Source organism: Sphaeramia orbicularis, chromosome 16, assembly GCF_902148855.1.
Source record: "Sphaeramia orbicularis chromosome 16, fSphaOr1.1, whole genome shotgun sequence".
In the NCBI taxonomy this organism is placed as follows: Eukaryota; Metazoa; Chordata; class Actinopteri; order Kurtiformes; family Apogonidae; genus Sphaeramia; species Sphaeramia orbicularis.
The window spans coordinates 3,419,951-3,445,248 of NC_043972.1; the positions used below are offsets into that span (position 1 = coordinate 3,419,951).

General features: G+C 37.0%; 1 long non-coding RNA gene across 1 annotated transcript; it reads right to left on the reverse strand.

Moving 5' to 3' along the window:
* Positions 1 to 7,268: 7,268 nt before the first annotated feature.
* LOC115435922 (uncharacterized) lies at positions 7,269 to 25,019 on the reverse strand. The gene is made up of 3 exons (XR_003937752.1): positions 24,979 to 25,019; positions 13,352 to 13,354; positions 7,269 to 7,318 (listed from the first exon to the last, which is right to left on the reverse strand). It is a non-coding gene; the product is annotated as an uncharacterized LOC115435922 (long non-coding RNA).
* Between the last annotated feature and the right edge of the window lie 279 nt (positions 25,020 to 25,298).

Consider the following 25,298-nt stretch of genomic DNA (forward strand, 5'->3'; position numbering starts at 1 on the left):
CAGGTTAAATAAAGATTAAATGAATCAATAACAGAGGTATTCCTGTCTTTAAAACATGCCAACTAATGCTTTTAAATTTTGTTAAATCTTGTTTTTGTTTCTGTACAAAATGAAACAGGAACAGTAGCTTCAGGGGGGTTTCATTCCTCTGTTTTCCCCTGTCACAGCTCCAACATCGCATTTAACACGCAGACGTGAGCGCCTTATCAATCTTCTTCTTTGTTGATGTATTAAAGTAATTCTTCATCAGTGCTACCTGTCTGCGCTTCCATCTACCTGCTACACACCTGCCTGTCTATCAGTCACCAGCCAGCATCCATATGGGACTCCCCTGGTTGCCATGGTAACTCCGCTCTGGGGGGGGGGGGGGGGGGGGGTGCGCCTCACCTGAGCAGTTCCAGACTGACGGATGGACGACGAACTCAGACAGACATGCTGTGGGCAGGTGAATATCATCATCATCATCATCACTATCTTTGTCAGCGGCAGTAGCATTAACGCAGCCACATACATATCACCATGGAGACCCACGTGTAGGTGGGTGTGTCGCCGTGGGTGTCTGAGAGCGCTGGCAGATGCAGGATTGGGCGACTACACACCACCTCACCTATACAATATCACCGCCATCATGTATTATGGATTTCCCTCCCCCTTTTGTTCGCCGCTCCCCTGCTGTCGATCGTAGTCGCCGGGTATTTTTAGGCGTGTATTTCTGTTTTCTCTCTTTCGCTCGCACATAACCTGACATCGCCAGCTTCACATTGATTTCTCTCCAGTTCCCTCCCCGTCTTCCACGCTCCCTCCCCGCCGCCTCTTTTCAACGTTTCCCTCTCCATTTCTTTCTCTTTAGATTTCCCTCCATCTGTTTTCCTCTGCCACCATCCTTTATCCATTCTCTCCGCTTCTGGCAGCCTTTCCAGCACTCTTCCTTTTCTTCTATTTATCTCCGCCTTTCTCACTCCTTCCTCTGCTTTCATATTCCCCGTGCCATGTCACAGCAGCTGAGGCCTGCCATGAGCACAATCTGTGGGTACCTGTGTGTGGAAATGTGTGTGTACGAGTACAATAGGACCAGCCGTCCTGTGGGGTGGGAGGCACAAACAACATCCGCAGGGCAACAAACAGTATTTTTCCACTGGTGCTAAAACACATTGCCATTCGGAGAAGAAAGGATGGATGTGTCGGGGCGGGGGTGGGGGTGGCAGAGGGAAAAGGTAAGAAAATAAAGAGTGTAGAAATAGAAAAAGGGAAAAAAAAAAAAGAAAAGAGAGAGAGGGACCCCTGGACGGTGTTAAAAATACATCTCTGTTCCAGATGCTTTTTATGCTTCTCTTAATTCTTGCTTCGCCTGCCTGCGCTCAGGTTTTTGTAGACATCTGTAGTGCTTTTGAAAGTGTAAAATCCCACCCAGGATGGCCTCTGGATAATTTAGTCTCGTTTCATGCTGCAACAGTCGGAGCAAGACTAGACTACAGCTATATTGATGTGTGTACATGTTGAAGAGGAAAAAATATCCATCCAGCAACACTTGAACACAAGAGGAAACGGCCCTTAGAGACGTACCTGCATTTTCTTTCCGTAGTTATACATTGAGTTGGTCTGAATTGTGTCGGGTTTAATGTTGGGAATCGAAACACAACGGCCTTACGAAAAGTCAAAGTTAAAACTACCATTATTTATAAGAAGATGGACTCCTGTTATTCTCTGTATCAGTTTAGATGTATTGTGCTTGACGTGCTTCTGTACCCATATGTTTGTCATAGGGATGCACCGATACTGATACGAGTACCGGCATCAGCTCCGATACTCAGTGTGTGTACTCGTACTCAGAAAAGATATCCGATACACTGCACCGATACCTCTTATGGCCGTGTGACATTCCCAGTTCAGTGCAGCAGGTACGAGGAGGAGGAACAATGTGTGTGAGTGTGAAGAATGCGGAGATTTAACTAAATAAATGATGGTGATAAAAGTAACGCTGACTGACAGTAACGTTAAAGACACAGACAGATACAGACGCAGCGTTCTGTCCGTCCTCTGCGTACATTCCATCTGTTTTCCAGGTGCTGGTGGATGAGTACCCAGAATGAGGTACAAGTACAAGTACAAGTACACTGACTATCGGAGCAGATGCCAATACTCGTATCAGTATCGGTGCATCCCTAATTGAGATGTTTTTGAACATTAAATACTACTAAATATATCTCATTAACATTAAAAAATAAAAAATTTGAAATGACGGATAAATAATATGTTATGACGGAATTTTTACAACCCTGTCCGTCAAAATGATGGACAATAAAAATGTCTAACACAACCTCTGATCGGGGTGTGAAGGGGATTTTATGGTCCAGTCGCCTGATTGGTGAGTCCCAGTCTTGTCCCGCCTCCCTGTCCACTAAACAGGTCCAGAGGATGGCTTCGTCAGTTCTTAACAATGACTCCCATCCTTTACGAGGTGAATTTCAGCTCCTTTACCCTGGACGGAGGTTCTTAGTCCCGAGGCGCAGGACACAGCGTTATAAAAACAGCTTTGTTCCTGTCGCCGTCACTGAGCTCAATAAGAAATAGTGACATTGCACTTTACTAACTTATTTAGTTATTTATTCCATTTCTTTGCTCTATTTATTATTATTATTGTGACTTCAAATTTTTAATTTTTTTTTTTAAATTTTACATTCTTATCCTGGTTTTTATCCCAGATTGTTTTTATCTTTTCTGGTTTTTATTGTGTTTTATTGCATCTTGTTTTATTTATTTGATCTTATTTATTTTATTCTTTTACTTATCCATGCTGCTATACCGATGAATGGTGGAACACTGAGCACTTTTTGTCCTGTCTCTTTGTCCTGTCTGTGAGCGTGATCAAGTGCCTGTCTTGCATGTTCAATGTATGTGTTGTTGTAATGCCAAGGCAATCACCTAGACTGCAAAACAAATCTACCTACGGGTTAGGGCTGCTCGATTATAAAAAAAATAATAATAATCACAATTATTTTAGCAATAATTGAAATCACGATTATTAAAAACGATTATTTGTTAACCTTAAAGTTGTTTATTTTTTTTCTTGCAAAACAATGTAAAATATACTCTTTAAACATAAATAAAGCTTTTAACCACTAAAACAAAGTATTTTCACTTTTGTACGAAACAAAAAAATCTTTGAAATCAAATAAGTGTACTGTAAATTCAAGTATGTTTCCTTTTGTAAACAAATAGTGCACTGGAATTAAACTGCTATAGACTTGCCATAGAACTGTAGCAATAAAAAAAAAAACTCACGTAAAGTGCAAATTATAAATTCAAGTATGTTCAATGTAGTATGAAACAGTAAATTCAGTGGCGTGCTGTGAGGTTTCAGTTCAGGCCTTCTGTATACATCAGCCATCTACAGGGTGTCCCATAAGTCTCCATACATAGGACACATAATACATATTGTTCTAACATGTATTTCTTTATATTTCTTCTTTATAATTCTTCAGCAGTGGAGGACACGCATTGAAATGTGTTCCCGACAAAATGGAAGTCATATAGAGCATATTATATAAATAAAAATGGTTTATGTCAAGAAACGTTTATTTTTCCTATGTATGCAGACTTATGGGACACCCTGTAGAATACGCACGTTAGGGTTATACGGGTTAGGGTTAGGTTAATACGGGAGTTGCAGCGTAAAGAGATTTGGAGACTGAAGATTGCATTGCGGACAAAGTTGTTTTTATGCGTTTTAGTTTTTCATAAGATAAAGAATATGATAAAGGTGGCGGTGGTTCAACTTTAGATGGTTTAAAGGTTTGTTGTGTTAGCGGTCGGTGCGGACACAACTACAAAACACTTTTTGCACGTAATGTGTTTTTGCTCTTCGTCTTCTTCATCAAACCCAAAGTGATTCCATACAATTGAATTTGACTTGCCTTTTTTGTTTACCAAGCACTTCTGCTGTGATCCTCTTGCCATTTTTCCAGAGCGCTAGGTACAACTTTCCTCTTGGGGTGGACCTGCCGGCTAGCAGGCAGCTGTAGCTTAGAGGGGGGCGGGGCAGAGCAGCTCATGGTAGCTTGCGTGCGCGTGAATTAAAAGAACTCAAAATTAATAATCGTTTTTTCTCAATTACATAATTTTTGTAATCGTTGCGTGTAATAATCGAAATCGTAATTGAATTTCGATTAATTGCACAGCCCTACTACGGGTATAAAAAAAGTAACCTTGACTTTTTAAGCAGTATAGTATCCCACCTTTAAGAGGACGGCTCAAGTTCTCTAAAGCACAAGAAATGGCTTTAATGCACAGGTGTCAAACATGCGGCCCGGGGGCCAAATCCGGCCCGCCGAAGGGTCCAATCCGGCCCGTGGGATGAATTTGTGACATGCAAAAATTACACTAAAGATATTAACAATCAGTGGTGTCAAAATCATTTTAATCCAGGTTCCACATACAGACACATACAGTCCAATTAGATTTCAAGTGGGTCAGGACCAGTAAAATATTATCATTATAACCTATAATTTATGACAACCCCAAATTTTCTATTTGTTTTTTAGGTGTAAAAAAGTAAAATTACATGAAAATGTTTACATTACCTAACTATACTTTTACAGAAAAAGTGAATAACCTGAACAAAAATGAACGGAAATGTCTTAAGAAAAGTAAATGCAATTTTACCAATATTCTGCCTGTTACTAAATGTTTTGTGCGATTGTAACGCACATGTGTAAATGATAAACTGATAAACCGAGGCAGAATATTATTAAAATTCCACTTGTTTTTCTTAAGACAATTCAAGTTGTTCATGTTATTCAGATTTTTAAGGAAACTTTGTAGGTGTAAACCAGATCATAATATAATTTTATTTTTTTCACTGTTACTGTTTTACTGGTCCGGCCCACTGGAGATCAAATTGGGGTGAATGCAGCCCCTGAACTAAAATGAGTTTGACACCCCTGCTTTAATGCTTCCTTACACTGTACCATCCTTTGCAAAAAGAGACAATGCTATGATCAACATGACAGGATGAACACAGTGCGTCTTATTCTACAACTTGCACGCTGATAACAGTAGGTGAATGTGGACATGACTCTACTGTTGGGAAGTTAATGTTGTAGCTGAATCTGTGCTTAGCTAGCATTAGTTCTGCCTTATTAAACACACAGACGCCTTAATCAAACTGTAAACACTGAACTGGAAACTGAATCTTCAGCAGGAAGACAAATGCAACTGAAACAGGCTGAGAATAAATATACGCGTGGGTTAAAATGTCATAAATGTAGGCAGATGATGTGTTTAATTCAATATGTTACCTTTCCGTACCTATTATCTCATACGTAGGTTAGCTTTAGCCTGTTTTATACAATTATATAAATTCAGGATTGATAAACATCAGTGAACAGGAGGCCGAGGTTGAGTGAATAGATGCATATATTCCTTTATTTATTCCTACTGCAACCATGGAAATGCATCCTCGTCTTTCACTGGGTTTTCGTTGTTTATATTCTGCATTAAACAACACAGCAACGCACAGGCTGAGGTATATAAGATGTGCTTTTTTTTCATCCGTCTTCAGGATATTGCCGTCTCACCGCAGCAGAATCACATTACATCCATATGGTTCGAGTGCAGTCGGATTCTCACATCACTTTTAGCACAGAGAAACAAAAAGATGAGGGAATTTCCAGGACAATTTAATCACAAACAAGATCCCGGTGGTAGTGTTCGTACTTTCTACTGTGTCCTATGTTGATGATAATGACGAAGAAACACACATTTACCCCAAAACTGAATCTGGATATTGATCGGTAAGTATGACACTTGAGCCTAAAAACAGGAAATACTGGGATCAGAAGCACCAATATTTCAGTATCAGTCTCCAAACCTTTAGTTGTTTCAAGATTAACCTTATTTTTCCTGGACAACCCATGGAAGAAATTACCCAAAACAGAAGCAGATACACATCCACTGACGTAAACAAACTGGACAGCAACACAGCCAAGACAAATGCAGCATTTAACTAATCTCATTTGTGCACATTTCTGGCCCAAACAACTGATAAACTGAGTAAAGCAAATAAATTCAAGTTACTCCCTCTTGCCTCTGTGGTCAAACTTACTTTGACTTTGCAGGAAAAAAAACAGACTCTAAAAAAGGAGATGCAGAAGGACAAGCTTAATGCTCCAAGATACAAAGTAGCTTTCAAGGGTCTATATATGGTTGTTTTTTACCGCCAAGGAGGTTATGTTGTTGCCAAGGTTTGTTTGTTTGTTTGTTTGTTTGTTAGTTAGCAAGATAACTCAAAAAGTTATGGATAGATTTTCATGAAATTTTCAGGAAACGTTGATACTGGCACAAGGAACAAATGATTAAATTTTGGTGGTGATGGGGGGGGGGGGGGGGGGCAGATCTGCCTTGGCGGAGGTCTGCGCTCTCCGAGTGCTTTTCTAGTTACTTTTAAATTTCAAGAAATTACATAAAATTTGTAAAATGTATTATATCAAAGAGCTGTGAAGTTCTGTCAAAGATGCCAATGTATTGGATTGCAGAGATATGAACTGGAGTTATTTATCCAGTGAAGGGCTGGGGGATTTATGTGTCCACTAGAGGGAGTAGTGAGTCATTCTCAGACAGAGCTGAGCATGAAACCTCGTAAAAAACAACTATCAAGTCAAGGAAAAGACACGATAAAAATAGAAGTTATTGTTTTCTTCACTGGATACTAGGGGTGGGTACTGGGAAAAATCTGGCGATACGATACAAATCACAATACTAGGATCATGATACGATATATCATGATACTGTTAAAAAGGCAATTTTTTGTTTGTTCATGTTCTATTGGTTCATAACTAACATCATAACATTATTTTTGTGCAATCCCAACAAAGGAACTAACATCTGCCTCTCTCAGACAGTAAAAAGTGCTTTAAGGATGCTCCAAATAACCATTATTTAATTTAAAAAAATGTTAAATATTAATAAAGAAAATATCAACAATAAAGAAAACCAAAAAACAAAAATGAACCTCTGCCATATCTGCATTTGAAAAAATGCCTAAAAATATTGATACAGTACTTTTTAATATCGATACAGTATTGTGAAATGAAATACCGCAATACTGCAGAACCAGTATTTTCTAACAGCCCTACTGGACACAGCTCTAAATGAAAAGAATTGAGTTTGATGCTGAAATGGCAGCGTTTCTTCTACACAGGTGAGTTTGATTATGAGGCTTATGAAGGTATAAAGTTATTATGTGATTTTATTATCTTTACTAACCTTATTTCTGACCTTGTCTGGATGATTCTAAACAGATCCTTAGTGCAGCTATTGACTACACAAACCATACAGAAAACAGAGGTTACTGTGGCTGTTTTCAGTCTATAAACAGAGCTAAGTTAACAGAGCTGTAATGTAAATTATCAGCTGATGCAGCACGAGAAGATTATAAGACTGTGTTTTTTGAGCAACTGTTAAAATAAGCATTTATGAGTTTTAGTTTGAAGACGGAAACTTGATGATACCATAATACAGATGTGTGTAAACAATGAGCTTTATACTTGATATGTAGTGTTGATTCATTGGTGGTTTTGGTCGTCCTCACTTTGTTCTGGTACCAGACTGCCTCCTGCTGGTGAGATTCTGGAGTACCAATGCTACATATAATCCTTTTAACAAAATATAAATGTGGCAATATACTTAATATATGCAATGCAAGGTCAGGTGAGAGGTGAAATTATTTTTTTTTTGCTGCTTTTCTGATGATATTTCACTCGTGAAAGGTTTAATGTGTAGGTAATAAAGACAATTTTAGAAATGAATAATACATCACTTTTCTTTTTCTAGGAACTAGGCAAAAATCTTATTATCATTTATGTGTGTAATTTGGTATGTTTAAATGTATCGGCTAAAATTTACTTAGGGGGTCAAATGAGAAGCCATTTTTGTCAAAAAAAAAAGTTGTCATAAATGCATAGAACTGTGTGTAAATAACGCTAATCCATTTGATATTCTTTGACAGTGGAAGCTCTATTTTCATAAATATTGGATTTGAAATAGCACGTGTATGTGAAAACTTTTGCTGGTGGACGGACGTGACATTACCCATGATGCTCTGGTCAGTCCCAGTACTTTATTAGGAATAAACTTATAGACTTACTATTGATATTTCTCCTCTTCTTCATAAATGTTGGTATTGTGGATCTAAAACAATCCCAGCTGACACAAAAACACTAAATGTGTCAGTGGACGGATGTGACATGGTTGTTGTGGATCCCATCATACTGATGCTCTGCAGCCATGTCAGCGTTTACACTAATGATCCCTGTGCAAAAACTAGGAGCACTATTATTTATTGGATAGTTTAGCATCAGACTAAAGAGGAAAGAACAATATAGAATTGTTATTTCTTTATAAAAAATGCTTATTGTAAAACTGTTGATTTCAAAAGTGAGCTGTGCCATTCTTCATGTATGTATTGGTGGAACATAAGCAGGATGGATCAGCACCATACTCCAGACTGAACCTGTACAAATAAAACATGTGATATGGAGGAGAGAATCTGGGAAGAAAAACTGGGGAATCCAAAAGAAGAGAAGATTTGTTTTTCAGCTCAATTCAGTTCAAATAGAACTTGGCCATTTGTGACATGAAAATATAGCATTAATTGTGATGAAATTGGACATTTTTGAGCTGAAAACATAGTTCATATGACCATCAACATGTTGAACAGAACTGAAATCCTGTCCATTTGCAGAACTGGCATTTACCAACACAAAGTTCCTTTGGGGATTCACTGAGATTGAGTTCTTATGCACAAAGACAGAAATAAGACCTGTAAGCAAATTTTAGCTGATATGTTTTATGTTTTGTTCATTTTTTCACAAATAAGTAAGTTAATGGAACATAATGTCAACAAATGTTTAACCCGAAATCAAAATAAGACCATGAAAGTTCTTAGTCTTGGTTCTCAGTAGATGCTTTACTCTTTGGCAATGCTCATTCATTATTTATAGAATAAAATATGAAATATATACAGTTGTAGATGTGTGTGTACATGCACCCAACTGAACCAGTGTTGGAAAATAGCCAGTGTATTATCACAACTGTATAAAAAAGTGTCAAGGGAAAGACACGAGTACAATAGTACAGAATGTCATAACCTTTATCTGTTGTGAAAGTCCCAGCTAAAAGCAGCCAAACCCCCCTGTCCTTTTTTTGGACATTTATAAATGTCACTCAGGAAAATGAGATAAGATAAGGCTGAACGAAGGAAAGTAACAAAAACATATAAATAACTAGACTCTATCCAACAACATTTAGCTGTATTTAAACTGTAGATCTGTCTATATCCCGGCTGGTGAGTGTTTTAGAATATAGCGTCAAATCTGCAGTATTTTAATCAAAGAATCCATTTACTGTCAACTCGCCGCCGGCTGCTGCTCCGGCTCTTCTCAACAATACATTTTGTCGCAGCTGCTGCCTGAATTTAACAGTGTGAAACTACTGGCTGTCATTTCTGTTCTGCTGCTTACGCATCCACCTACACTACAACAGACGACGCTGTGAGATGGAGATTCCAGGGCGGGATGGTTCTGGTTTTTATAAAGATGCGGCTCCATCAGTCAGTTTGGCAGAAGAACATTTCACCACCGTCTGGGTTTCGTCAGGGGACGGACCCCGATGTCAGCTGTCAAGAGCACAGCTTCGGTTTACGTCTACTGCTTCTGCTTCACATTCGGATGGATTTTAAGAGTTTCTTGTTGACTATTGAGGCTTTATACAACCTGGATACAAATTATATATAAGGATGTACTAGCCCAGTGTCAGCCCGGGTGCCTCCTTAGATCATGTCACTGTTTTTGTTGTCATTTCTAGAGTCTGCATGACGGTCTCGAACTCTGAACAATGTACCTGTTGATATCAGGCCACAGGAGATGTCCTGATGGAGTCATATTGTGTGATACAGTTTGGAGTCACAGTCGTCTCAGAAACATGAGGCTGTTATGTCCACCCACACGTCTCACAGATTCAAGACTGTGATTTGTCATTACTGCTGTCAAATCACCAGGTTTTTTTTTTTTAATAAGATCATAAACAAGATGAGAAAAATGATGATTTTAGCACAATTCAGTGGCATGAAATCTACCTAAAACATTATATTTACCCCTCAAAGACCCAAACAGACCAAAAACATCTACTGATCTAAAATTTTTAATACCTTCTGATCCACTAATCCTATCAATTAATGTAAATAACTGGTGTAAAATGCAGTTTGTTGTCTTTTCATGGTCATCAGATATGACCCATTTGGACGTTCAGAGGCTTCGTAGTTACCATGGAAACACCGTCATCTTCTACAAGATTGATTCACCGGTAAAACCCATGGAGTTTAATAAATGACAGTGGATGGAGACACTTGTTTTTATGTTAAGTTAATGATAGATTTAGCTTCATCAGTTTTCTGTGTTTTCATATAATAACATCTGAATTTACTCTGAGCTTTTATGAACATGTATATGATCAATAAATTAAATATAGGAAAATACATGATTTACACTGCATAATACAAAATACAGAGGATGATATTATAATTAATGATATTTCACTTGTGAAAGGTTTAATGTAGAGGCAAAAACAAAAAAAAAAACAAATTTAGACATTAATAATAAATCACTTTTCTTTTTCTATCACTTTTCTCTGTTCCAACATAAGATCCTTTCAAATGACTTTGAGCTTTAATGAACATCTGCATGATCAGTAAATTAAACACAAGAAAATACCTGATTTTTACTGAAAATGGAAAATGCAGGAAACAATGTCTTAATAAATGGTGATAAATCATTTATGAAAGGGTAACCGTAGAGAAAAGTTAATTTAGAATGACATGACAAAAATAGTTCTAGGTCTTCAAGGATGTGCTTCGAGATTTTAGTCTAATGAAATCCCATTGATCCGTCAATGTAAAAGGATGATGAGGAAATGTGTTACTGCAAATGTATTTTTATCTCTTATATATGTTTGTGTAACTAAATATATGCAAGGTTACAGAGCACAGTAATTTCCTGTCTTTAATTAACATGGAGAAGACGGGACTTAATTACAGTATTTTACACTTAGAGATGTTTTAGCTCAGGCCAAATGAATGCTTTTGTTATTTCTTTAAAAAAACATTTCATTTTAGAAGTGTTAAAGTGTCTGAAATTTAGTATAAGTTTATAATTACAGCAAAAATCTTGATTAATTGCTGTTTTTTTATTTGTTGTATTTGTGAAGAACTTTGTACCTTGATTTAGAATGTGTAGGCTTTATGCTGGATAAACTGGTCTTTTACTTCAGAACATGCATCTATATTTTATTCTCAATCACAAAAAAAAAAAACTCAAACTCCAGTATATAAGATTTGTCTATGCTGAAGTTTGTGTCGTGTAGAAATATATAATTTTGCAAAAATGTCTCTGACATAACCTTTTTTAAAATCATTATAACATAAAAATGTAATATGGCTAAAATTTACTTATGGGGTCAAATGAGTGTCCATTTCTGGCAAAAAAAAAAGTTGTCATAAAGTCACAGAAGTGTGTGTAAATAATGCTAATCCATTTGTGCACAGACTACTGATATTCTTTGACAGTGGAAGCTCTATTTTCATAAATATTGGATTTGGAATAGCACGTGTATGTGAAAACTTTTGCTGGTGGACGGACGTGACATTACCCATGATGCTCTGGTCAGTACCAGTACTTTATTAGGAATAAACTTATAGACTTACTATTGATATTTCTCCTCTTCTTCATAAATGTTGGTATTGTGGATCTAAAACAATCCCAGCTGACACAAAAACACTAAATGTGTCAGTGGACGGATGTGACATGGTTGTTGTGGATCCCATCATACTGATGCTCTGCAGCCATGTCAGCGTTTACACTAATGATCCCTGTGCAAAAACTAGGAGCACTATTATTTATTGGATAGTTTAGCATCAGACTAAAGAGGAAAGAACAATACAGAATTGTTATTTCTTCATAACAATGCTTATTATTAGAAAACTGTTGATGTAAACAGTGCTGTGTGCCATTCTTCATGTATGTGTCGAGGCCCAAAACGGAATCTGGCCTGATTCAGAATCAGGCCGGCCCAGATTGGAATTCTATTCTGGGCTGGCCTAGAATGGAATCCTGCTGCTATAATGTTATTTTTATACCATGTTTAATGCAAATGATCCCTAATTCCATAATTTGTCAAATATACATATATTTGAGTATATTTAAGAGAATACAAAAACCTTTGATGAAGCCATCAAAGACTGTAGGTGTGAATATTCAACCTTGTCTATAAGACAAGGGTCAATCTCCTTAGAAAAGGTGTTAAAAGGATAGAGGTGTTCAAGTGCCACGTGGACAACCAGGGATGCCAGAACAAGTTCTAAGACTTCAGTGCAAGTTTGATTGCATATTCAACAATGTGACATTTTTGGTCTATTAGTGCCGATTTACATTTTCAGTCTTACATACCTTGAGTAACTATTGTCAATTTCAGTCGATTTCACCGTACCATATATTGGTGGGAGTACCACTAGGTTCTATTTGTAAATAAAGTGTATTATAGTTTACAATTAAAATGTTGTTTGTTTCATTTTTTTTTCACATATTTGCAAATTCCATGTATTGATTTTTGTAATAATTTAGATCATTTGCATTAAACATGGTATAAAAATAACATTATAGCAGCAGGATTCCATTCTAGGCCAGCCCAGAATAGAATACCAATCTGGGCCGGCCTGATTCTGAATTGGGCCGGCCCAGAATGGAGCCAGGTTGAGTTAGGATTCCATTCTGGGCCGGCCCAGAATGGAATCCTATAGAGATTCCATTCTAGCCCGGCCTAGAATAGAATTCCATTCTGGGCCAGCCCACTTCAGAATCGGGCCAGATTCCGTTTTGGGCCTCGACATATGTATTGGTGTAACAGAAGCAGGATGGATCAGCACCATACTCCAGATTGAACCTGTACAAATAAAACATGTGATATGTAGGAGAGAATCTGGGAAGAAAAACTGGGGAATCTAAAAGAATAGAATTTTTTTTTTTTTTTTCCAGGTAAATTCAGTTCAAATAGAACTTGGCCATTTGTGACATGAAAATATAGCATTAATTGTGATGAAATTGGACATTTTTGAGCTGAAAACATAGTTCATATGAGCATCAACATGTTGAACAGAACTGAAATCCTGTCCATTTGCAGAACTGTCATTTACCAACACAAAGTTCCTTTGGATTCACTGAGATTGAGTTCTTATGCACAAAGACAGAAAGAAGACCTCTAAGCACATTTTAATATGATGCAGGCCATCAAGCTACTGAACCACCAACTGACTGACCACAACTCATATCTGAACATATGCTTGCATATTTGCACAACATTAATAACATTTGCACTCAATGTCTTACCACTGTGACAGTATTTTGTATCCTGCACAATCAATCTGTACTTTTTGCACCTTGATACACTTACTCTTTGCACAGAGTACTCGCTTCGTTTTATTTTTCCCTGTTTAGTGTACAGTTTATTTCCTTTATTTATTTATTTTTAGTTTAGTTTTAATTGTTTTAATTGTACAGTTTTTTTTTTTCATTTATTTTGTTTTGGTTTAGTTTAAATTGTTTTAATTGTACAGTTTTTTTCCTTTATTTTGTTTTAGTTTAGTTTAAACTGTTTTAATTGTACAGTTTTTTTTTTTTATTTATTTTGTTTTAGTTTAGTTTAAATTGTTTGAATTGTACAGTTTTTTCATTTATTGCTTTTCGTTTACTTTAATTGTTTACATTAGTCATGTGAAGGGAACTCACAGAGTAAGAATTTCATTGCTCAGTACTGCTGTGTATTTGATAATAAACTTCTTCAACCTTGAATCTGTAATCGCAATCATAAGTCCTGTTTTTCATGTCAACATTGATTCAAGTTTTAAATGTATTTACTTCATTTCTACATTAATTTCCACTTCCTGGTTACGGAGCACTAAAAAAAATGAGTGAATATGTGACTCCTACAACTACTGGACAACAGGACGTGCACCTGTACTCTCATTGGACAACTAAAGACACAACTTATAGTGCAAATTTTTCATTGGGCATGTAAAGGGAACTACTGTGCTGTTCTCCTGCCTAAGATTGTTATGATGGTTGATATTTGTATTATTATGCATGTTTTGCTTGTTCGCATATATGTTAATTTCACTGCATGTTCAGAATAAATCCCTAAATCAAATCAAATCAAATTTTTGATGTTATCACTGTAGATGAGCAGAAGGGAGGCACTGGAGAACTGAAGAACAGGTCTGAGTGTTTTACATAGAAAGAAATGAAGTTCAACAAGCACAAGGCAGACAGAAAAAAATACATACTAAACCTTTAAATAAGTTAAGTAACTGGCTGGAGTTCGAAGCGTATGGCATTAAATATATGATGTTTTTTTATTTGTTTACAAGCAGCAGAGACAATAAATATCCAACCTAATCATAGACTAAAGTGTAATATAATTTTAATTGAAAACTATAAGACTGGTGAACCAAAGCCCAACCTGTAGAGAGAATTAAATGTAGAATTAATCTTGTATACAACCTTACATTTTCTCAATCACACAGCAATCTGGAGAAAACACACAAACGCAAACATGCTAATAAGAACTTTAAAAATCCTACAGCAGAAATAAATCACCACCTCTTCTTATTTTTAACAAGCTTGAACAGATGGCAATTTGGTTATCGGGAGTTAAGTTTAGAGGCTGTGGCGAGTCCCTCAACAAAGACCACACATTGTCAAATCTTCAGCTAAATGTGTTAGACTCTTAAATGTGTTAACTTTAATCTGCCTGCATTTAGAAAAGGAGAACTAGCACATTTTAGAAACTGTGAGACATGATGAGACGATTTATTTAAAAAAAATAAAAATAAAAAATCAGGAGGAAAATGTTGAATTTCCAGCACTTGAAAGGGTTTATATGTCATATTTTACTGTCAAATGTTGAAAAATTACCTAAAATTACCATCAGAACTCTGACATTCTGCCAAAGATACCAATGTATTGGATTGTACAGATATGAACTGACTTTATTTTGAGTGACGGGCCAGGAGATTTATGTGACCACTAGAGGGAGTAGTGAGTCACGCTGTTGGTCTCTCATGGTGAGGAAAACTAACACCACCGGGCCTTTGACCAAAGCATCAGAAACTGAGCATATGGGATGAGAACTGTGAAGAAACAACTTTTACAGTCAAAGAAAAGAAATGATTAAAAAATAAATAAATAAATAAATAATATAGAAGCACTGCCATTGTTTCCACTTCTGGACACGTCTCTAAATGAAAATGATGGAGTTTGATGCTGAAATGTCAGTGTTTCTTCTACACCGGTGAGTTTGATTCCGAGGCTTATGAAGGTATAAAGTTATTATGGGATATTATTATATTTTCTAAACTGCCAGTTGATCCACGGTTCAAACTAAAGTGTGATGGTTCTGACCTTGTTTGTTCGATTCCAAACAGATCTTTAGTGCATCTATTGACAACACAAACTGCTTTACTGTGACTGTTCTCTGTCTAAAAACAGAGCTAAGCTAACAGAGCTATAAGGTAACACTCAAAATAACATTAGGTCAAATAATTGTCACATGCTACATCGACTGATAGTTTACATTATAGCTCTGTTAGCCTAGCTCTGTTTTTTGACCCAGTCCTAAATGAACTCCTTTCACTTGTAAAGACCCAGTACTACTTTGGTGGCAGTTCCTAAATATTATTTTCTCTCTATTTAACCTTTCTTAAATGATTATTCTCTATTTATTATAATATTATCCTCCATATTTATTGTTTTTTCAGTGTGAATTAGTTATTTCCCTATATTTAATCAGCTGATCATGTTAATGTTCATTAAAGCTCAGGTAAACTCAAAGGGTTTGTGGTAGCGCTCTAGTAGGAGCAGCGGCCCGATGTCCCTAATCATCGAACTCAATTTCGTTTGATGTACTTTGTACTATCAAATGACAATAAAGGCAATTCTGATTCTGAAGGTTATTAAATCAGAAATGGAGAAAATTGAGGAAAAAGTGACATTTTCAACAAATACATCAATGATTGAGCATAAAACAGGTGCGTCCATCTACTGTCATTGATCCAACTCCATGGGTTTTAATGGTGAATCAATGTTGTAGAAGATGACAATGTTCGCTACGAAGCCTCTGAACGTCCAAATGCATCATTTCTGATGACCATGAAAAAAAGACAAACCACATTTTACACCAATTATTTACATGTATTAATAGGATTAGTGAATCAGTAGGTATTAAACATTTTAGATCAGTAGATGGTTTTGGTTGCCAGTGGCTGTTTGGGTCTTTAGGGGTTAAGGCGTTCTTGTCCAACAGTGCATTGGGGACATTATATTCCACAAACTGTATACGCTTTTATATGTGTGATTTACTTATATAATATATAATGTTTTCTCTTCAACTGTGACTGATCCTAATTCAACATTATTTTTTAAAAAGCACACCCTAAAAATTGTATGTTAGATGTAAATAAAATAATAAAATATGTGTTGAGGTTGCATCTGAATGTATTCTTTTCAGTGTGACATTTTTCAGTTAAGTGCAACAGGTTGCAGAGTATTGCAGAGTTGCACCAAACAGGCAATATTGTGTGACAATTTGTCAGTGACAGCGCACACCATAAACAGAATCTGAGCCCATCTGCATGAAATGGATGAAGCCTTATACAAAGTGACACTGCAGCTCACCAGCCGTCCTGCTGTTTCCCTCTGCGGGTCGATGCAGAGACGAGACCAGAAACTCCTGCGTGTGAATTTAAATGCTTTTAAACAGAACTGAAAGTAGCTCGCCACAAAGTCAAAGCTTAAGACAAGAGACGGGTTTGTGTTTTTGTGCAAGTGTGTATATGTGTGTGTGGCCAGTGAACTAATTCATTAATCTGGTTGACAGTTCGCTGTGAACTCGGCAGTACTGTCGGTGGTGAGGAATTACAATGAGACAAACTAGGCGTTGTTCGGCAGAGCAGTGATGCTCCCCTGACATCCCCGGCACCGTTAAACGCTTATAAAATGGCAAGATTGTGTTTTGGAGGAAGCAAGGAGAGACAAATATAAACAAGAGACGAGACGAAAAAACCTTAAAAATACAACACTGAAGCCCTAATTATAAAAAATATGAAATAAGAAAAAAGATATAGGAAGCATATGTTGTCCAAAAAATGTTTACTCTCTGCTTCCTGAAACAGAGCCTTATTTATTCAATGTTAATATCATTAAATGAGTATTTATGAAGCTAATCCCATTAGCAATTTAGCATCTTAAGATGATTATTTTAGGTTCATTATCTGTGTAAATGACCTTCAATACAGTTAAATATTTGCACAATTTCTTAATTTTAATGTTCACCCATTTGTTAAGTGTTTTATAAGACACAAGTCATTAATTGCCCTATTATTTTGAATTGTGGCGTAAATCAGTGGGGTGTAAGGTGACAATCAAAAGAGAGAATAACATGTGTTGAAGTGTGTGTGTGTGTGTGTGTGTGTGTGTGTGTGTGTGTGTGTGTGTGTGTTTTCAGAGGTGTTCACTGATTGTTAATAATTCAGTCTTAGTGTCAGGTTGATAAGAACACAGGGTTTGACTGTACTTCACTTCATGTTGCATTTAAGCAAAAATTGCACTGCAGGGTTTTTTGAGTTGTTACTGAAATTAAACTGTTAGAGTACATGGGTTAAACAGGCCACAATATTAAGGATAATGTGACTTTGTGTTACCTTACAGTGAATGATATGTCTCTATAGAGCTGCCTGCTCATATATGAAGGTGGTGATTACAGTATTTGGCATTAATTCAGTTTAGCTGGTGTAAGTAATTATTCATTGAAAGATGCTTTGTAATGATTACATGTGCAAATGGTCAGCACGTTGTTTAACATGAACCATGACAAGGTGGAATTAGAATAGAGTTGGGTCTTTCCATGAAACCGGGTTTATTTTGGTATGTGGCACTTTGCCAGCTTTTTAGACCCAATAATAAAAGAGAAATGTACACATATTTTCCCCTAGGATGTACCTAATGATGACCTCTGATAAATCCAAAAAATATATACTCATTATACTAAAACAGGGCCAAAATTGGGACAGGAAAAGCTACCTAGGTATCAGTGCATTTGATCTTGAAAACATGGCTGGAAATGGTCTTATATACCACTATAAATAAAGACACTGTGTTAAATGTGTCGATCCTAGTGGTTTTTCTAATCTGGACATGCAGCTTTTTTATGAATTGGCAGTCTCATTCCAGGTTTTGTGTGTAACTCATCGTGTCCACTTGCATTACATGCGGAGCCTGCCCTTTTAAACACAAATAAATCAGAAGGGATTTTGCAACAGCGGTCATTTTTGTGAAACACTCTGCCTTGCATATTTACTTCAATTCCCAAAATGTAGCTACCTGTGAGAGACTAAAAACAATATTCGAAACAACAGTAGCGCATGATTTTTGTGTCCTTTTTACCACGTTACATGTGGACCTATAGTGTAGCATGCGCACGTCAAAATATAAATGTGTCATATCTGAAAAACAGTTTCTCTTTTATGTCAGTAAATATTTATTTTTAAACTACACCCAAAGTGCTTCCAAAGTTGCTTCACAACATTAGTCTACATCTTGTTTGAATTTTGAGCCCCTCTGTCCTGCTTTTACAGACCAGTTTCATAGACGCACCCAATTTAGTCCCATCAAGGCAGGGAATCTGTCTTGTCAAACAGGAAAACATACATGTCCGCAAACAGATCCATAAGAAAAAGCGTCACATTACAGTCATAGACTACAAAACATTCAGAGTAGATATTCTCATTCCCAACAGTTAACATCCTGACATTTTGTCACAGAGCATATGTTGGACGTCTGTCCAGGCCTACAAAGCATCAGTCATCTATGCTTTCTATGAGCCATGAAAACTTGTTACTGGAGGAATAATTTACAAAAGCACAATTACTATAACATCCAAAACAAACCAATGACAGCAGAATGACTTCTGGGAAGGAATTATTGACTGATTTTTTTAGAGCAGCAGTCCATTGTAACCAGGTTTTTTGGAGCCAGTATCTAATAACTATCAGTGATGTGCATTACACATGTATTGTGTATTGTGTATTACACTTTTAAGATACTACATTGGCTTCAGTTCCAAACTAAAGTCGTTGCCTCTTGAACACAACAGCTATCTTTAAATTTGAGTAAGCAATAGTTAGTGCCTCTGTACTCATGTCAAATTAATTTTATTTATCTTTGTTGACCACATTCATTTAATTGGGGATATTATCTTTGTAGATTATTAACTTTGTCAGTGATATTCTGCAGCATCGTTATTCCATGGGAGTAACTTAAACTCAGCATCAACAGGGTGTGTGTTGTGTGTAACTGAAACCACTTGACATAAAAAGGTGTCAGTGTTAACGGCTTTTTAATCTGCCCTAAAGTGACCGTATAACTGATAAAAGCTTGTGAAGGCCTTAAAACCCATTAAAAGGGCTGTGCTTTCAGGGAATGATTTACTCACCTCCTCTACAAATAAACCTAAGCTCTGTCATTTTTATTACAAAATGCTGTATGTTTGCAGGACAGACCATAGACTGTACATAAGAAATGAACAGAGGATCTGTGACAGGAGTTAGAGATTTGGTGGTCAGGACGTTGGCCTTACAGAGCCATAACTGACCACATTTGGACATACTTGAAAGGCTTTTGCTGGGGGCCATGGCTGAACTAATGCTAAAAACTAAGATACTGACAAACTAAAAAAAAAAAAATCAAGCAGTTGTGTAACAAGTCGTGTCGGTTTAAGTCTAACGTTACAACCTATTATTAAATTTTCAAATGAAATGCATAAAAGCACATGGCCTCTGCGATGCTGTGACACATTAGAATGCCTTCTTCTGCAAAAACCAACCTACATTCACTAACAAATGAAACATATGGAAGACTTCCCTGAATAATAACAGCTGAAGAATTTGTTTATGGTCATTTCAGTAGATTCAAGAACAAAACCAGTCCAGTTGAACTTCAAAAAACTAAGGATTACAAATCCCTGTTTTTAGAAATAAGAAGAATAAGAAGAAACGCCTGAAACTTTGGAAGCTGATAATAAAGGCCCAATCCTAATTCACCCCTTGGCCCCTCCCCCTTCATTTTGTGCATTCATGTGAAGGGGTAGGGGTGTCCTGATTCTCAATGAGTCAGAGGGGGAGGGTTGTTTGACCCTCAAAACTGAGCTTTTTCAGGACCACACGACAAACCGAGGGGTATGAGAAATCTCCCATAATTCTGTTTGAATCATTGGCAAGATGGAGGTAAACACAACAAAAAGTGCAGCAGAGATGAAAGAAACACACAAATGTATTTTTTTCTTAAACAACTTAATAACTTCATCGACCGTTTAGTGCCGTTTCAATGTGTTATAGACTACATTTTTGCGGTTGACAGCCTCAAAAAGATGACCAAAGCCTATGGAACAGACACAGTTACAGCTGCTGACACTGGTAAATTCTTTTGGAAACAAAGTTGTTGCATCTGTTCACAGCAGCATCGATGACTGTTGATGACGCAACAGGTCTGGAAGGGTTGTTTCACTTCATAGTGGAATGTTTCAACCCCTACCCCTTGCTACTCCATTTCAAGGGGTAGGGGTAAGGGTAAGGGGTGAATTGGGATTGGGCCAAAATGTTATCTCTGCGTCAGTATAACATTAGTGCGGGGGTAGGTCCTTTAAAATACAGCCGAATGTAGGTGCAAATATGAGGCAATTAACGGGCACAATCTATTAGGGATGCACCGATACCACTTTTCTCCAGACCGAGTATGAGTACTTACATTTGAGTACTTGCTGATACCGAGTACCGATACTAGTCCTTAATAATCCCATTCCAGTTGTTAGTTCCTTTTGTAAATGTGCTTTACTGTCGTTGTCATTAGTCTGACTGGAACAAAGTGCTGCTACTGACATTTAATGTGTTGGAATGAGCGTTTGTCAATTAATCCACCAGGGGGCGCCGCTCTTAATTAACCATACTGGACAAATACCACGAAGAAGAGGAAAGTTTTTTGAGAAGAAGAGGAAGAAAGTCAGTAATAACAAACATGGAGACAACAGAGGTAACACTAATGTGATACTAATGTTGTAGCATTTTCAGTGGTAAGGTTTAGAAGTTTAGCTTGAGCAGGAAGAGAAAAGAGAAATGAGTGAGAAGTTTCGTTTTCACTTTTGCTGGCGGCGTCCGCACCGCTCTGTACACCCACTGGTATTCTCATTCTGTGTACGCATTCACGAGCACCTGGTAAACAGATGGAATGTACGCAGAGGACGGACAGAACGCTGCATCTGTATCTGTCTGTGTCTTTAACGTTACTTGCAGTCAGCGTTACTTTTATCACTGTCATTTATTTTCAAAAATCTCCACACTCTTCACACTCCACATACATTATTCCACCGCTGCGTACCTGCTGCACTGAACTGTGAATGTCAAACGGCTGTAACTGGTATCGGTGCATTTGTATCGGATGTCTTTTATGAGTACGAGTACACACACTGAGTATCGGAGCCGATGCCGATACTCGTATCGGTATCGGTGCATCCCTACAATCTATTCTTTGTAAATTTTGCTTAAGCTCCTTTTAGAGAGTTTTAGGCCGCCCCTAGTGGTTGGCAGTAGTATTACACTTTGACATATTTCTGCATTGGCTTCACTTTGTAGTCAAGGTTCTTGCCTATTTAGAATGACTTGCCTTCCATGGTATTGAGAAAAAATAAATTTTATGATTATAATTTAACAATTTGAGTAAATTTGCTGTAAAACTTTTTGTTTTACCTCAAAATGTCATTTACAGCGGTCCTGCAGACAACAGCTGGTCCTCCCTGTTTTATTGCTATTGAGCAAGCTGCCAGTCACAATCCTAGATTACTGTTCATCTGTCAATTTTAGCTCAAAGAGAGGAACAAACAAATACACAAAAAAAAAAAAAAATCATGCCATCTGACTGAGTACACCGCAGCAGAAAACACTTATGTAAGCGTTTGCCTTTTTTTTTTTTTTTAAACAAGGCACCGTGTGTGTTCCTGCTGCCTTCGTAGCAACACCTTCCGCCAGCTCGGTCAGATGTGACAATGCACTTTTCAGTGTTTAGTGCACAGCTGTGTTTTGTTATGATGAAGCTCCATCTGTTGAAATGCAGATGTGCCGAGCCACATGCTGGTGTCAAGAGCTGTAAGAGGTCTGGAGAGGTTGGAAAGTGAAGAGGAGAAACAAAAAGGTAAGAGTCACTGTGATCTGTTAACAGAAGCAGCCAAAGACCCCATCAATGGCAGCGCAAACACTCACAAAAAAGCAAAAATCCACGCATGTATACACAAAGACACACACACACAGATGGAATCACACCCACTCATGCTACTACATCTCCTTATTTAAATTTTGTTCAAGCCTTTGCTTCTCTGAGGGCATTACCTCAGTGGGTGGGTGGGTATTATTTCTCTTCTTCAGCACCCTTTGATTCTGTTATACTCTCAGGAGCACCTAAGGGTACACATGATTCATAAAGACACAAGCCAAAGTGGGATGAAATGGGTGAAGGGACAGCTAAAATTCTGATTTAACCAGCATTTTAATAGCCTTTTATTCCTGGTGTTTGATGCTGCGAGGCTTCGTCTGGGGCTGTACCTCTGGGTAACGCACCACCTCCTGCTTTGCTGTGTCACCGTGCCTGACAAAATGATGACTGAGGCTTATGTGTACTCGACGGTGCCACTGATCTCATTCTGCTGAGGTCATGGTGGACTACACCCTTGATTAAGAGAAGAACCACATTTCCCAAGGGGCAACTGTCTACATTCCTGGCAGCAGGATGAGGAGGGTGACTTCAACATGGCCTTGAACATCTCTTCCAATTATCGTGAACATGCCAGGCTCTGTGTGAGATGCAGATTTATTCGCTTTTAACACATTTTGAACAGGGAAACAGACTAAAGTATGATGTAAATATGTGCAGAGGTGAGTCTTAACCCAGAAAAGACCCAGCGCTATTTTTATGTCAGTTCCCAAATGAAATTTTCTCTATATCTAACCTTTCTTAAGTGATTTTTCACCACTTATTTATATATTATCCTCTGTATTTTGTATTTTATCAGTGTAAATCAGTTATTTTCCTGTATTTCATTGACTGATCATGCAGATTTTCCTAAAAGCTCAGATTAAAGTTGAGGGTTATTATATCAGAAACAGAGAAAATTGAAGACAAAGTGACTTTTTTCAGTCAAATATATCTTTAACTGAACACAAAACAAGTGTGTCCATCCACTGTCACTGATCCAAATCCATGAGTTTTATTGGTGAATCAGTGTTGTAGAAGATGATGGTGTTCCCATGGTAACTAGCCTACATGGCCTCTGAACATCCAAATGGGTCATATCTGATGACCAAAAAGACGACAAATTGCATTTTACACCAATTATTTCCATGTATTTATAGGATTAGTGGATCAACAGGTATTAACAGTTTACATCAGTAGATAGTTTTGGTCAGTGATGGATGTTTGGGTCTTTATGGGTTAAATACAGTATGAAAAAAAATTATTCTAAGAAAAAACCTAAAGATATTCATCTATCATCTTGCTAGACTTCCATTCACATTCACTGAAATACAGAAAGTTGTCTTTAAAGAGCAATCTGCCATTATTAATTATTAAAGGGACTATATGTAGAATTTTCACTTTACAATATATTTTTTTAAGTAATTAAATTAAATTATTAAATTTATTTCCAGCAACAGGCCAGAGGGATTACGTGACCACTAGAGGGAGCAGTGAGTCACACTTAAAACTGTTCCAGCTTCTAAATGCAGCTCTTCTGTAACAAATTTAACTACATAACAGAATTAATATTTGTTACACAAAAAACACTGTAGCGCACAGTGTTATTCTACATGATACTCTAAAGACATTAATCTTCCATCTTATTAGATTTCCCTTGAAATTCAGCACTGTACAGATGTTCTGTTTAACCCTTTCATGCACAAATTATGAGAACCTTAATCAAGATTTTTTTTTCTTAAGTGTTTTTATTCCTCTTTAGGCATGAAAAAAAAACAATGTGATTAAATTTTTTTTGTGAACCGATTTTACATGGAGTTACAAAATCATGCATTTAATTTTAGAAGCAAAGAAACATGTATCTACTGACACATTGTGTGAAAACTATGAGATAAAAACATTTTTTTAATGCTGCTAATTTGATGTTTTCTCACATTTCAATAATACCTGCATGGAGATAATATGCAAAAAAAAAATGTTAATTACAGTTTAATAACAATTAGCTTTTTTTTTTTTTTTTTTTTTTTTTTACAATCAAACATGTTACTGCAGATCAGGTTTATCTGGAACAGCAAATTTACAGTAATGGTATGAATTTCAGTGTATGGGAAGATACATAAGCGTCCACTGTGTTGGCTGATATGGAACTAAAACAACAAAATCCATAAATATACAAGAGAACCCCTTTGAACAGCTGTCCACTGTAGGGACCACTATGCATGAAAGGGTTAAACAGAAACTTATTGTCTCCATTAAATGAGCTATATGTATTATTTCTGCTTTAAAATATATAAAAAATTATGTAAAAGTATCATTAGTGTTCAGAAAGAGTGTTAAGAAACAGCTTTTCGAGTCAAAAAAGAGAAATGATACAAGTAGAGGCCATTGTTTTAGCCCTAAATGAAAAGAATGGAGTTTGATGCTGAAATGTCAGCATTTATTTTACACAGGTGCGTTTGATTATGAGGTTTATGATGGTATAAAGTTATTATGCGATGTTATTATCTTTGCTAAGTTTCCATTTGTTGCCACGGTTCAGACTAAACTGACAGTTCTGACCTTGTCTAGTGCAGCTATTGACAAACACAAGCCGTACAGAAAACAGAGGTGATCTGTGGTTTTGCTGTGGCTGTTTTCTGTCTAAAAACATCATCATTGAGATGTGAATATGAGCAGAGGTGAGTGTTAAATAGAGTAAACTGGTATCTGTACTCTGAGGGACGCCTCAGGGCTCCAAGGTCGTGCACAATTCTGCCTCTGGCTTTTACCTGCTGAGATTTCCCTGGACTCCCTCAATCTATTCATAATATTATGCAGATGGTTTGAGACCAAAAATTCTTTGCAATGTTCATTTTAAACCGAGCCACAGCCAACCCTTGATGTTTTCACGGCTGAAACTCCGAACCT